Below are 12,693 nucleotides of genomic sequence, written 5' to 3' on the forward strand. Positions count from 1 at the left end.
CTAAGTTTCCAGGCAAAGCCAAAAAGAAGCCGCAGGCCTGCACCTGAGAGAGAGATGGAGCCACATGTTGTGTACGCTGCCACCAGATAGACCCAGGAAGCAACAGAAACTCATGCTTTATGTCATTAATCTTATTAGTTGCTAGTCTAATTAGCTGTTCGTGGGGTGATTCAATGGAAAGAAATATATTTGAAATAATGTTTCTGTATTTTCTCGCTCATGATTCTTTCAGTTTCTCTCTCGTGTCTATATTTCTTATTTTTTTCTGAGAGGACAAGAGTGTGCTTAATGTGTGATGGAGGACTCAGAAAGGACACTGATGACTTCAAACTTACTTGGTCTGTGGACGGAGGAGGGAGTGGCGTACACATCACTTGTTTGACAGTAAGAGACACGGTGTGGTCAGAGAACTACTGTGATGAAAATCATGAGACATCTGAAGTCAAAGCTCTGTGGAAACTATAAAAAGAACGTGTGAAAACTGCCCTACGACAAAATGAAACTAGCTGCTGTAAATGTATTTAGACCTTTTGGAGAAATAGTGGAGGAATAAAATAACAAACATTAGCCAACCTGGGTTGTCAAACATTGTCTGAGTCAAATATAAAGTCTCCACCAAAGTAAGTCTTCAGCAGTGACCACAAACATCAACAGAACTGATATTCTCAAAAACAAGAATAACGCTCCCTTAAAACATGTATACCGATCTCTTCTGACATTGTTGAATCACTCCACTCCTCATCACTTCACACAAATTTAATATTTGACTGCTTTACTTCCTCACACACCACATCAACATCTAGATTCAAAACGGAGCAGCCCACAGGAGACCGGAGGCCTGTACTACGAAGCAGGATTTAGGGTTAGCAAGGTCACTTTAGGGTTAACCTTCAGGGCTTTCAGTCCTACGACGGTGGTTCACTTCTTACCGGGATAGATCGCCATGGTAACTGATGCTGAACATCTAACCTGCTCCGGAGTAGGTTATGTTCCAGATAAGAGATCAAAAGCACCGCCTACTGACCAATCAGAGCTCGGTGCGCAGATCGTATGATAATATTACACAAAGACGAAGAAGTTACAGTCATAATCCAGACCAAAAAACAACACAGTTTAAACTGACAAATGCAGGAAGGTCAGCTGGCTGTATGTTGTGGGTGTTTACCGCTTTGAATTATCTTTTCATATTTATTTTGTTACGTGTTCTCAAGTCCGTTTCACACCGCCGGAGTCGGAGACGTAGCTGGAAGAGGGCTGAAATATTCATACACGCCACATTGGGCGAAATTAAGTGTTTTCTATTCATCCATTGTCCTCTGAAAGCTTTTTATAATATCACTGCCCAATCTAGCCGACTATATCTGACTTTTGAGTATTGGGTTAAATTAATAAGTCTGTTAATTTACGCATTCACACATCGGCAATTCTTTCTTCTGCCAGCTGTCCTTCCTGCATTTGGCAGCTTCAACTCTGTTACTTTTAGTCTGGATTATGTGTTTAACTTCTTCGTAGTTGTCTAATATTATAGTTTGTAAAATGTGCCGCTCGAAGAAGGATAAATAACGCTCCAAACATACATTAATTTCTGGCGAGGAAAAACTGGCATTGACATTTTCAAAGGGGTCCCTTGACCTTTGACCTCAAGATATGTGAATGAAAATGGGTTGTCCTTGTACCCACGAGCATCAAGCATAAAAATATGACGCGACAGGTGCGTCGCTCTGTTTTCTTGTCATATTTCATACAGTATGTCATACCAGAGCAGACTGTTAAGGGTTAGGTGAGGATGCTTTCAATGACAGCTGTAGGAGTCGTGTTGTTTAAGCATCTATAATTCTTTGTGGCCCCTTTTGTCTCAAATAGCGTCTGACACAGATATAACTTTGACTCTCCTACCACCAAACTTTCCTGTGAAGTCATATTTCAAAGTTTTTGCATTCGGCGAATGTGAGTAGCAAGATGAAAAACAAACCCCGCCTCTCTAAACCCTTTTATAAGAGCTCAGCGGTACAAACTATCCCTGCAGTGACGCGATTAAACGCACAATGAGGAGCTTCACCTTGATAACAGCTTTACTTCTCTGCAGCCTCAGTAAGTACTGACACCAAACCATGTAACCAGTAACCCACCAGAATATGAACCTGCAAATTAGAACTGAATTTATTCTTGTTGTTGTTGTCTTATTACAGTAACTGTTGCATTACAAGCTTAGGGTTGTTTGTTTCAGGCTCCGTCTCAGGTTCTGAGTCTCAGACTGTAAAGGTTCAGTCTGGTGATGAAGTCACACTGACGTGCCCCAACATTACCAGCGGTCAAACTCAGACAGACTGGTTCAGAGTGATCAACAGAACCAAGCCCAGCTGCATCTCCTCTATGTACGGGGTTGATGGTGAAGCTTTGTACTGTGTTGGATTTCAAAATGGATTTGAAATGAACTCCAACAAGTCCACTGTCTTTCTTAAAATCAAGCGAGTGGATTTATCTGACTCTGGACTGTATTTCTGTGGATTCTACGTGAAAGCACATACCGTCATTGCCGATGCAACACATTTAATCGTTCAAGGTAAGACTGTCATATTTACATACATCTCGCATTTATTGCATTAAAACAGCATAAAGACAAATAAGAAACCAATACGTGTCAAAACATATTTTCTTTTTTTTTAAAGGTGATGGTGAATCTGATAGTAAAGTGGATTGTAAGACTAAAAGTAAGATTCTCCTTTTTCATTGTGCAAGTTACCACCGAGCCAGTAATTTCAATCTTAACCACGTCTTTCAAAAATAGAGTCTAATTCTATCATCGTTCTTGTAGAGAAGTTTGATGTAACGGCAAACCTAATGAGTTTGATCCTGGGTGGTCTGACCGTTTCCCTCACCATAGTCGTCGTTGTTCTGGCTGTTAAAGTCAGGAAACTTCAGACAGGTACAGCAGATTTAGAATTTGTTACACATGGAAAAATCTAAAGCAAAGTATCTGATCCGTAATAATGAACTAATCACACTTTCGTCTTTTGCCATTTAGCTGTGAATGAAGAGCCGCAGCCAGAAAGAAACAAGGTGAACTCACCATTAACTTAAATAAAACTGTGTTATGGTTTTAAAGTTGCATTTAAACACATGATATGTCTGTTAATGATCTTTGTCCCGAGTTTTAACAGTTGAGGTTCATTAACTTTAATTTAATCTCAATCAAATTTTTTTGTCAAGAGAGAGTTTCCGCCATGCCGTTACATACAGTTACAAAACTGTTATTTCAAATGTTTTAATATAACCAATCAATTGTAGTTCTGTTGATGAGCTTTTGTCATACAATCTGGCCAATATCCTATTGTTTGAACAACTTTCAATCAGTAAACAGATTTTTCCTAGTTTTAATTTAAAGGGCGGATCCATTATTTTTGTTCGTTCCCAGTGGTGTTACTTATGTATTCAAATCCGAACATTCAAATTTTGGTCAAAGTACGTATGTTTCAGCGTCAACGTGCTATTTTCCCATGCCCTTCTAAAGACTTTTTCCCATGCGACCCGATGTAGGTTTCTGCATGATGACGCTGCTACATGTACAGTATATATACACACCCTTATAGTCAATGTATTAACGTTACGTACAGTAACTTAGATGGCAGTCGGCACACTCCCAAGTTTGGAGAAGCAGACGCTAAGCAATGTACTGCTTTGTGGACGCCACTTTAGTTTGGCGCCGAAAGTCACACAATAACACAAACAAACTAAACGATCAATGCAGCAATAGACCGGCAACTCCTGTGATCTGCGAGGTAGAATAACTGTTTTTGTGGATGGAGTCTGGTGGCTTTGAAGAGAGCATTATAACGGCTTCAGTTTCCCATCGGAAAGTGCCGTCTGACGGCAAGGTTAAGCTGTGAAAATATTCTAAATATACATTTAAACTGATATTGAATTTTTTAGGTGGCTAAAATAGTTTTTTCTGCCGTTAGGGAACTGAAGCAGTTATCTTTGCTCTCTTTAAAGCCACTAGACTCCATTCACAAAAACAGTAATTTCACCTTGCAGATCGTGGGAGCATACATACAACTCCTAAGGTTCCTAAATCCTATGTTTAAATGATTCCTTTGTGGAACAACCCACAAATACAGATTTTTGGAGGACTCAGCTGTGTGTGTGTGTGTGTGTGTGTGTGTGTGTGTGTGTGTGTGTGTGTGTGATACCGTATGTGACTCTAAATACTCTGAATTACAGAATATGGGCTCAGATGAACTGAACTACGCAGCTCTAAGTTTCCAGGCAAAGCCAAAAAGAAGCCGCAGGCCTGCACCTGAGAGAGAGATGGAGCCACATGTTGTGTACGCTGCCACCAGATAGACCCAGGAAGCAACAGAAACTCATGCTTTATGTCATTAATCTTATTAGTTGCTAGTCTAATTAGCTGTTCGTGGGGTGATTCAATGGAAAGAAATACATTTAAAATAATGTCTCTGTATTTTCTCGCTCATGATTCTTTCAGTTTCTCTCTCGTGTCTATATTTCTTATTTTTTTCTGAGAGGACAAGAGTGTGCTTAATGTGTGATGGAGGACTCAGAAAGGACACTGATGACTTCAAACTTACTTGGTCTGTGGCCGAAGGAGGGAGTGGCGTACACATCACTTGTTTGACAGGAAGAGACACAGTGTGGTCTGAGAACTACTGTGGTGAAACTCATGAGGCATTTGAAGTCAAAGCTCTGTGGAAACTATAAAAAGCAGGTGTGAAAACCTGTTTACGACAAAATGAAACTAGCTGCTGTAAATGTATTTAGACCTTTTGGAGAAATAGTGAAGCAATAAAATAACAAACATTTTCAAAGGGGTCCCTTGACCTTTGACCTCCAGATTTGTGAATGAAAATGGGTTCTCTTTGTACCCACGAGTCTCCCCTTTACAGACATGCCCACTTTATGGTAATCACATGCAGTTTGGGGACAAGTCATAGTCAAGTCAGCACACTGACACACTGACAGCTGTTGTTGCCTGTTGGGCTGCAGTTTGCCATGTTATGATTTGAGTACATTTTGTATGCTAAATGCAGTACCTGTGAGGGTTTCTGGACAATATTTGTAATTTTTCTGTGTTGTTAATTGATTTACAATAATAAATATATACATACATTTGCATAAAGCAAGCATATTTGCCCACTCCCAAACACAAATCTAAAACAGTGCATCCGGACATCGCAGCATCAAGCATAAAAATATGACGCGACAGGTGCGTCGCTTTGTTTTTCTTGTCATATTTCATACAGTATGTCATACCAGAGCAGACTGTTACGGGTTCGGTGAGGATGCTTTCAATGACAGCTGTAGGAGTCGTGTTGTTTAAGCATCTACAATTCTTTGTGGCAACTTTTGTCTCAAATAGCGTCTGATACAGATATAACTTTGACTCTCCTACCACCAAACTTTCCTGTGAAGTCATATTTAAAAGTTTTTGCATTCGGCAAATGTGAGCAGCAAGATGAAAAACAAACCCCGCCTCTCTAAACCCTTTTATAAGAGCTCAGCGGTACAAACTATCCCTGCAGTGACGTGATTAAACGCACAATGAGGAGCTTCACCTTGATAACAGCTTTACTTCTCTGCAGCCTCAGTAAGTACTGACACCAAACCATGTAACCAGTAACCCACCAGAATATAAACCTGCAAATTAGAACTGAATGTATTCTTGTTGTTGTTGTTGTCTTATTACAGTAACTGTTGCATTACAAGCTTAGGGTTGTTTGTTTCAGGCTCCGTCTCAGGTTCTGAGTCTCAGACTGTAAAGGTTCAGTCTGGTGATGAAGTCACACTGACATGCAACAACATTACCAGCAGTCCAACTCAGACGGACTGGTTCAGACTGATCAACAGAACCAAGCCCAGCTGCATCTCCTCTATGTACAGGTTTGATGGTGAAGCTTTGTACTGTGTTGGATTTCAAAATGGATTTGAAATGAGCTCCAACAAGTCCACTGTCTTTCTTAAAATCAAGCAAGTGAATCTATCTGACTCTGGACTGTATTTCTGTGGATTCTACGTAGACCAACATACAGTCATTGTCAGTGCAACACATTTAATCGTTCAAGGTAAGACTGTCATATTTACATACATCTCACATTTATTGCATTAAAACAGCATAAAGACAAATAATAAACCAATACATGTCAATGAAAATCTTTTTTTTTTAAAGGTAATAGTGAATCTGATGGTGAAGTGGATTTTAAGACTGAAAGTAAGATTCTCCTTTTTCATTGTGCAAGTTACCACCGAGCCAGTAATTTCAATCTTAACCACGTCTTTAAAAAATAGAGTCTAATTCTATCATCGTTCTTTTAGAGGAGTTTGATGTAACGGCAAACCTAATGAGTTTGATCCTGGGTGGTCTGACCGTTTCCCTCACCATAGTCGTCGTTGTTCTGGCTGTTAAAGTCAGGAAACTTCAGACAGGTACAGCAGATTTACAATTTGTTACACATGATGGAAAAATCTAAAGCAAAGTATCTGATCAGTAATAATGAACTAATCACACTTTCGTCTTTTGCCATTTAGCTGTGAATGAGGAGCCGCAGCCAGAAAGAAACAAGGTGAACTCACCATTAACTTAAATAAAACTGTGTTATGGTTTTAAAGTTGCATCGAAACACATGATATGTCTGTTAATGACCTTTGTCCTGGGCTTTAACAGTTGAGGTTTATTAACTTTAATTTAATTGATTTGTAAACAAAAAGTAGTTTGAATATGGTGTAAAAGTAATATGTATATGAAACAATTCAATTTGAAATAATGTCATATTATAATTGAATTAGCTCATGTTATGTATCTCAACATTGGAATCACAGTTGTAGGACACAAAGAAAAGTTCTGTTTGGACCCATAAAATGCTTCATATATTTGATTAAATCACATTATTAGTAATTATTTGTTATGTCAAGATGGATAATAACACTATATTTATCAAGCATTGCACTGCAGAGTTTAACATAAATCCCAAATTTCATTGCTGGGACTTAAAAATGCCCATATTTGCAGAAACACTCAGTTACAGTATGTGACCCTAAAAAACACTTTATTGATTTACAGAATCTGGGCTCTGATGAGCTGAACTCTGCAGCGCTGAGGTTTCTTCCGGAGACAATAAGGAACAGGAGGCCTGCATCAGAGAGAGAAGTGGAGACTCGTGTTGTTTATGCTGCCAGCAGATAGACTCCAGAAAACACTGTATTGAGGCGTTAATGCTAATTTGTTTTAACACCACTAATTTCTTTAACGCAATCGATCTTTCGGAGGTTGTAGCGAGCTCAGTTTTTACAGCTACAGAGCTATGAAAGAAGATACTGATCATTAGAAACTAGAAACCTAATGAATCCGTTGGTACCAACCATGTCATACTAGCTTGTCACAAAGGGGGTTAGATAACGCTCCAAACTTATGCAAAATTTCGGCGAGGAAAAACTGTCATGGCCATTTTTAAAGGGGTCCCTTGACCTCTGACCTCAAGACATGTGAATAGTCATAGTCAAGTCAGCACACTGACACACTGACACACTGACGGCTGTTGTTGCCTGTTGGGCTGCAGTTTGCCATGTTATGATTTGAGTGTATTTTTTATGCTAAATGCAGTACCTGTGAGGGTTTCTGGGCGATATTTATCATTGTTTTGTGTTGGTAATGATTTCCAGTAATAAATATATACATACATTTGCATAAAGCCGCATATTTGTCCACTCCCATGTTGATAAGAGTATCAAATACTTGACAAATCTCCCTTTAATTTGATTAATTTGTGATTAATCACGATGAAGAATCATGCAATTAAATATTGTAATCGATTGACAGCCCTATAGAACAGATGCTTTATCTTATTAATCTACTGCCAGAGTCCGTGGCTGGTACTTTGTTAAATAAAATTCCTATACTCATGGTCAGTTTCATCCCTCTTTCTTTCTGTCTCTCTCTCTCTCTGCAAAAAGTCTCCATCTTTCTTATTTTGTCTGCCTCCCATCTTCATCAAACATCAAATATGTTTGATGAGGAGGAGCCACAAGGGGCACTGATGATGGTGAAGTCAAGACTTAGGCCCTGTTCACACCTGGTATTAACATGCGTCCCAGTGATCGGATCACAAGTGGACAGCTCTAAATACAGGTGTGAACACACTCAAGACGCATTGAGGACGCATTGAGATCTGATCTTTGTATTGAAGTCATATTTCAAAGTTTTTGCATTCGGCAAATGTGAGACGAATTTTAATGCCAGGTGTGAACAGACGTACTTAAAGCTGTCCACTTGTGATCGGATCACTGAGGACGCATGTTAATACCAGGTGTGAACAGGGCCTTACTCATATGGAGAGTCAAATGTTCTGTCGGGGGGGAGTGAGCGAGATACGCATCACTTCACAGGAAGAGGCAGCAGAGTGTGGTCTGAGCACAACTGACATGAAAGCCACGAGGCCCGGCTTGCAGAAAAATAAAAAAAGTAACAGTGCAAAGTGACCCACTTAGGTTTAAATAGTATCAGCCTCTGTAGTCGTACACACTGCTGGAGAAAATAGTAAAGAAAATAAATGGTAATAGAATAAATCAGCTATCTGTGGTGACAAACATTGTCTGTATGAGACAAAAATAAAGTCTCAGGCTTTACAGGAAGGCTTCAGCCATGACCACAAACATGAACACAAAATGTTATTGGGTCAAACTAGGCAGCGCTGATCAAATATGAATCAATATTCTGTTACTGTAATACCTATTTCTTTCCTCAAATGTTTTCAGAAACATCTTGTAGTGAACTGTTTAGCTGTAAAATGAGAAAGTTTGTGGCCAGGCAGCCATGTTGAGATCAAGTTCAGGAAATACCAAGCACCGCCCACCAGCCGGAGCAAACTCTCTTATTTTACAGGTCTCATCAGAGCTGCCTAGTTTGACGGTTTGATCTTAGGTGGCGAGTGATTGACAGCTGCCTCTGTTGAATGACCAACCAATAGGAACGCTCTCTATCTCTCTGAAATGACCTGTGATTGGCCAAAGTCTTTCATCACGGGCTAGATTTTTTAAAGCCTGAAAACAGAGTCATGTGGAGGTTCAGAAGTCTAGTTATGGCTCAGAAAACTTGAATTACAATATGCTGAAAGGTTATTATGGATTTTTTTGCCCAATGATGCCAAAATATTCTGCCTACTGACACTTTAATGTGTCTAAAATCTAATTTTATAAAACAAAAAGATTAAATGTATTATTTTGATTGTATTTTTCTCTGAATATACTGACTTTTAAAGACTTCATAACTTGATTCTATGCTGACACAGTGAACGTGTATATATAAATATGTGTTTGCATGTACATGTGGGTAACAAGTTCTGTGCCCCCTCCCCCTGTCATTTTCCACTGCGGTGAAAACACTTTGTGCATGGCCTAAAGCGAAAGCCACAGAAAGACTGGCCCTCAGCTCTCTGCAAATAAAACCACATGCATCAACAACTGCACAGCTTTCTCACAAAAGCTCCACTACTGTCTCTTAAAATGTGACAGTGTCTCTGTTGTACATGCAGGAATGCATTAAGTAAGAATCCCATCAGCAGTATCGCCATCACTTCTCAAAATGTCACCTTCTTTACTGATGACACTGACCAATTTCCTCACACTCATTTCGCTCTTTATACATCAGCTCCCTGCTTGCAGAAAAACTGCCTCATGCAGCCTCATGCTTGCACAGCCGGAAGACAGTGTATTCCTCATTAAACTGAGTTGATGTTATAAAACTGTTGAAGTATTTTTTTTCTTTTGTAAACATGCATTTAGCATAAAGCAAGCATATTTGCCCACTCCCATGTTGATAAGAGTATTAAATACCTGACAAATCTCCCTTTAAGGTACATTTTGAATAGATAAAAATAACAATTAACTATGGACAATCATGCGATTAACCATGGTTAAATATTTTAATTGATTGACATCAAACATTTGGGTACATCCCTAGTTTTTTTTTGCATCTTTATTGCTCCCGTCATTTGGCAAAATCTTTCTATCACCTTGCCTTTTTGGACACAGATGACTGTCTGACAGAGGGGAGGAGTGAGTGAGGTACACAACACTTGTTGACAGGAAGAGACAGACAGCAGTGGTGTCTGAGCGCAACTGAGGTGAAATATGAGAAGTCAGAAATCTGTAATAAAAAAAAATAAATAAAAAAAAGTAAGTACAGTTAACGGTTTGCCTACCTAGCCTTGGTCATAAAGAAAAAAGCAATACAATCTGTGGCTAGATGTTTTGGAAAAACAGAGTGTAGATGCTAACCAGCAGGCAAAAATAGAAACAGTAAAGTCTCAACCACAGGAAGACTGGTTTTCAGCCATAACCACACACATCAAAGGCCTCGCAGCTGCTTAATAAGTTTCCATCAACCTCTTCTGACACCGTTTCACTGCTGCACTCATCACTCAAATGGACTAATTCACCTTCAAGAGACATGTCAATATCTGCTTTCAGACTTGTGAAAGATACAAACTCACAACTTATATGAGAGCATTTAAATGGTAAATGGACTTGCATTTATATAGCGCCTTTCTAGTCCTCCAACCACTCTAAGCGCTTTACACTACATGTCAACATTCACACATACATTCATACACTGATACACTGCAGAGGCAGCCATGCAAGGTGCCAACCTGCTGTTGCAACACAGTCTCAAGGCATCTATTTAATTCAAGTACATAGACACAAATTTCCCTTTAATATCATGGTGCTCATTTTCCTCCTCGATATATCTTTGTATATCATTGCATTTGATGTACTTTGGTGTGAAGATATTTATCATGACATAACATTTTCTGAAAAATAACTTTGCGTCAATACTCATTTTCAACTTTAAACACAGGCGTATTTATGAGGTGGCAATCTGAACCACTCGCAAGGAGTCGTGTATAAAAGGTAACCTGCAAAAATATGATCTGAGATCTGAAAAGATTTCCATAAACTCTCGCAAGACTCGCTGCCCGACGACCTATCCTAACCTTAACTATTCAAAGTCAATGCCTAACCTTAGCTATTCGAGGTCAACGCCTAACCCTAACTATTCGAAGTCAATGCCTAACCTTAACTATTTGAAGTCAATGCCTAACCCTTAACTATTAGAGGTCAATTCCTAACCTTAGCTATTAGAGGCCAATGCCAAACCTTTACTATTAGAGGTCAATGCCTAACCTTAGCTATTAGAGATCAATGCCTAACCTTAACTATTCGAAGTCAATGCCTAACCTTAACTATTCAAGGTCAATGCCTAACCTTAGCTTTTAGAGGTCAATGCCTAACCTTAACTATTAGAGGTCAATGCCTTCTAGACACAACCGTGTAATGGATGGACAATAATAAGTAATCACCAGTCCTAGAACAACATGAAATACCACAATTAAATTTGGGCTGCACTCTCCAATTGCAGAATATTTATCTCAGTTTTGCTTCTGTGCTGCTGGGCGCTGATGTTGCAATGGAACAACCAACTGACTTTCACTTTTTGGCAATAAACGGTCTCTATCCATGTGGACACTACCGGTTCGTTACTATATCACAGCCACAATGTGTGGCAGCTAGTTTCAGGGCAACAGATGGACTTTACTTGCAATATTTCATCTTGGTTTAACTCTACAGCACATATTCCCATCAGAGGGAGACAATATCCTCCATCTAAACGCTGCCAGGCATTAACATGTTAACTTTCACCTGTCGAGAGGCTCTAAAGCATTATGTTTTCTGACACCTCTGAGCCATCTCATGAGGTTGTGTGCATCATTTTCTTCCTCGATATATCTTTGTATATCATTGCATTTTATGTACTTTGGTGTGAAGATATTTATTGTGACATAACATTTTCTGAAAAATAACTTTGCGTCAACACTCATTTTCCTGAAAGCATGTATGAGGTCAGTTTGTTCAACAGGACAAGCACAAAAAAAAATCCTTCATCAGATGACTGATTAGAAATCTGCATGTTTAACAACCCGCCTCTTTACTTTGAAAGCACCCTGACTGGAGCACAGTTCAGTTACGGACACTGCAGAGCTTCAGTCACACGCACCATGAAGACCTTCACCTTGATAACAGCTTTAACTCTCTGCAGCTTTAGTGAGTACAACTGTATCTATAACTTTGGAAACTTTGACCAACCAGATTGGAAACTATTCACTTATTTAAATTTTTATTTAAAGGAATCGTTTAGGTTCATTTTGTTTAATTGAGAGTAAATTTGCTGTTCGTTTCAGGCTGGATCTCTGTCTCAGGTTCTGAGTCTCAGACTGTGGAGGTTAAGTCTGGTGAAGAAGTCACACTGACGTGCTCCAACATGTCCAGCTATGGATCCATGACATTGTGGGTCAGACTGGTGGACGGAACCAAGGCCAGCTGTATCACTGTTATGTACAACGCTCATGACGACGTTAAATACTGTGATGAAGTTCAAAATTGGAAATTTGACATGAGCTCCAACTCCTCCACTGTCTTTCTCAAAATCAAATACCTGGATTTATCTGACTCTGGACAGTATTTCTGTGGATTTTACTCAAGTGGCCGTCTAACTTTCAGTGAAATACATACATTAAATATTAAAGGTAAGGTCATTCTAAAGTTTTTTGGTTTAGTTAAGTCCTGCTTATACTGCAAAATAATTAATAAGTTAATGTTTAGAATAAGGATTTTCGAAAAACACCA

At 39.2% G+C, this 12,693-nt stretch overlaps 2 pseudogenes; both read left to right on the forward strand.

Moving 5' to 3' along the window:
- Positions 1-2,045: 2,045 nt before the first annotated feature.
- On the forward strand, positions 2,046-4,412 carry LOC141761025 (uncharacterized; annotated as a pseudogene).
- A 1,147-nt stretch (positions 4,413-5,559) lies between these two features.
- On the forward strand, positions 5,560-7,198 carry LOC141761163 (uncharacterized; annotated as a pseudogene).
- Positions 7,199-12,693: the final 5,495 nt, after the last annotated feature.

This window comes from Sebastes fasciatus, chromosome 22 (genome assembly GCF_043250625.1).
Source record: "Sebastes fasciatus isolate fSebFas1 chromosome 22, fSebFas1.pri, whole genome shotgun sequence".
Classification (NCBI taxonomy): Eukaryota; Metazoa; Chordata; class Actinopteri; order Perciformes; family Sebastidae; genus Sebastes; species Sebastes fasciatus.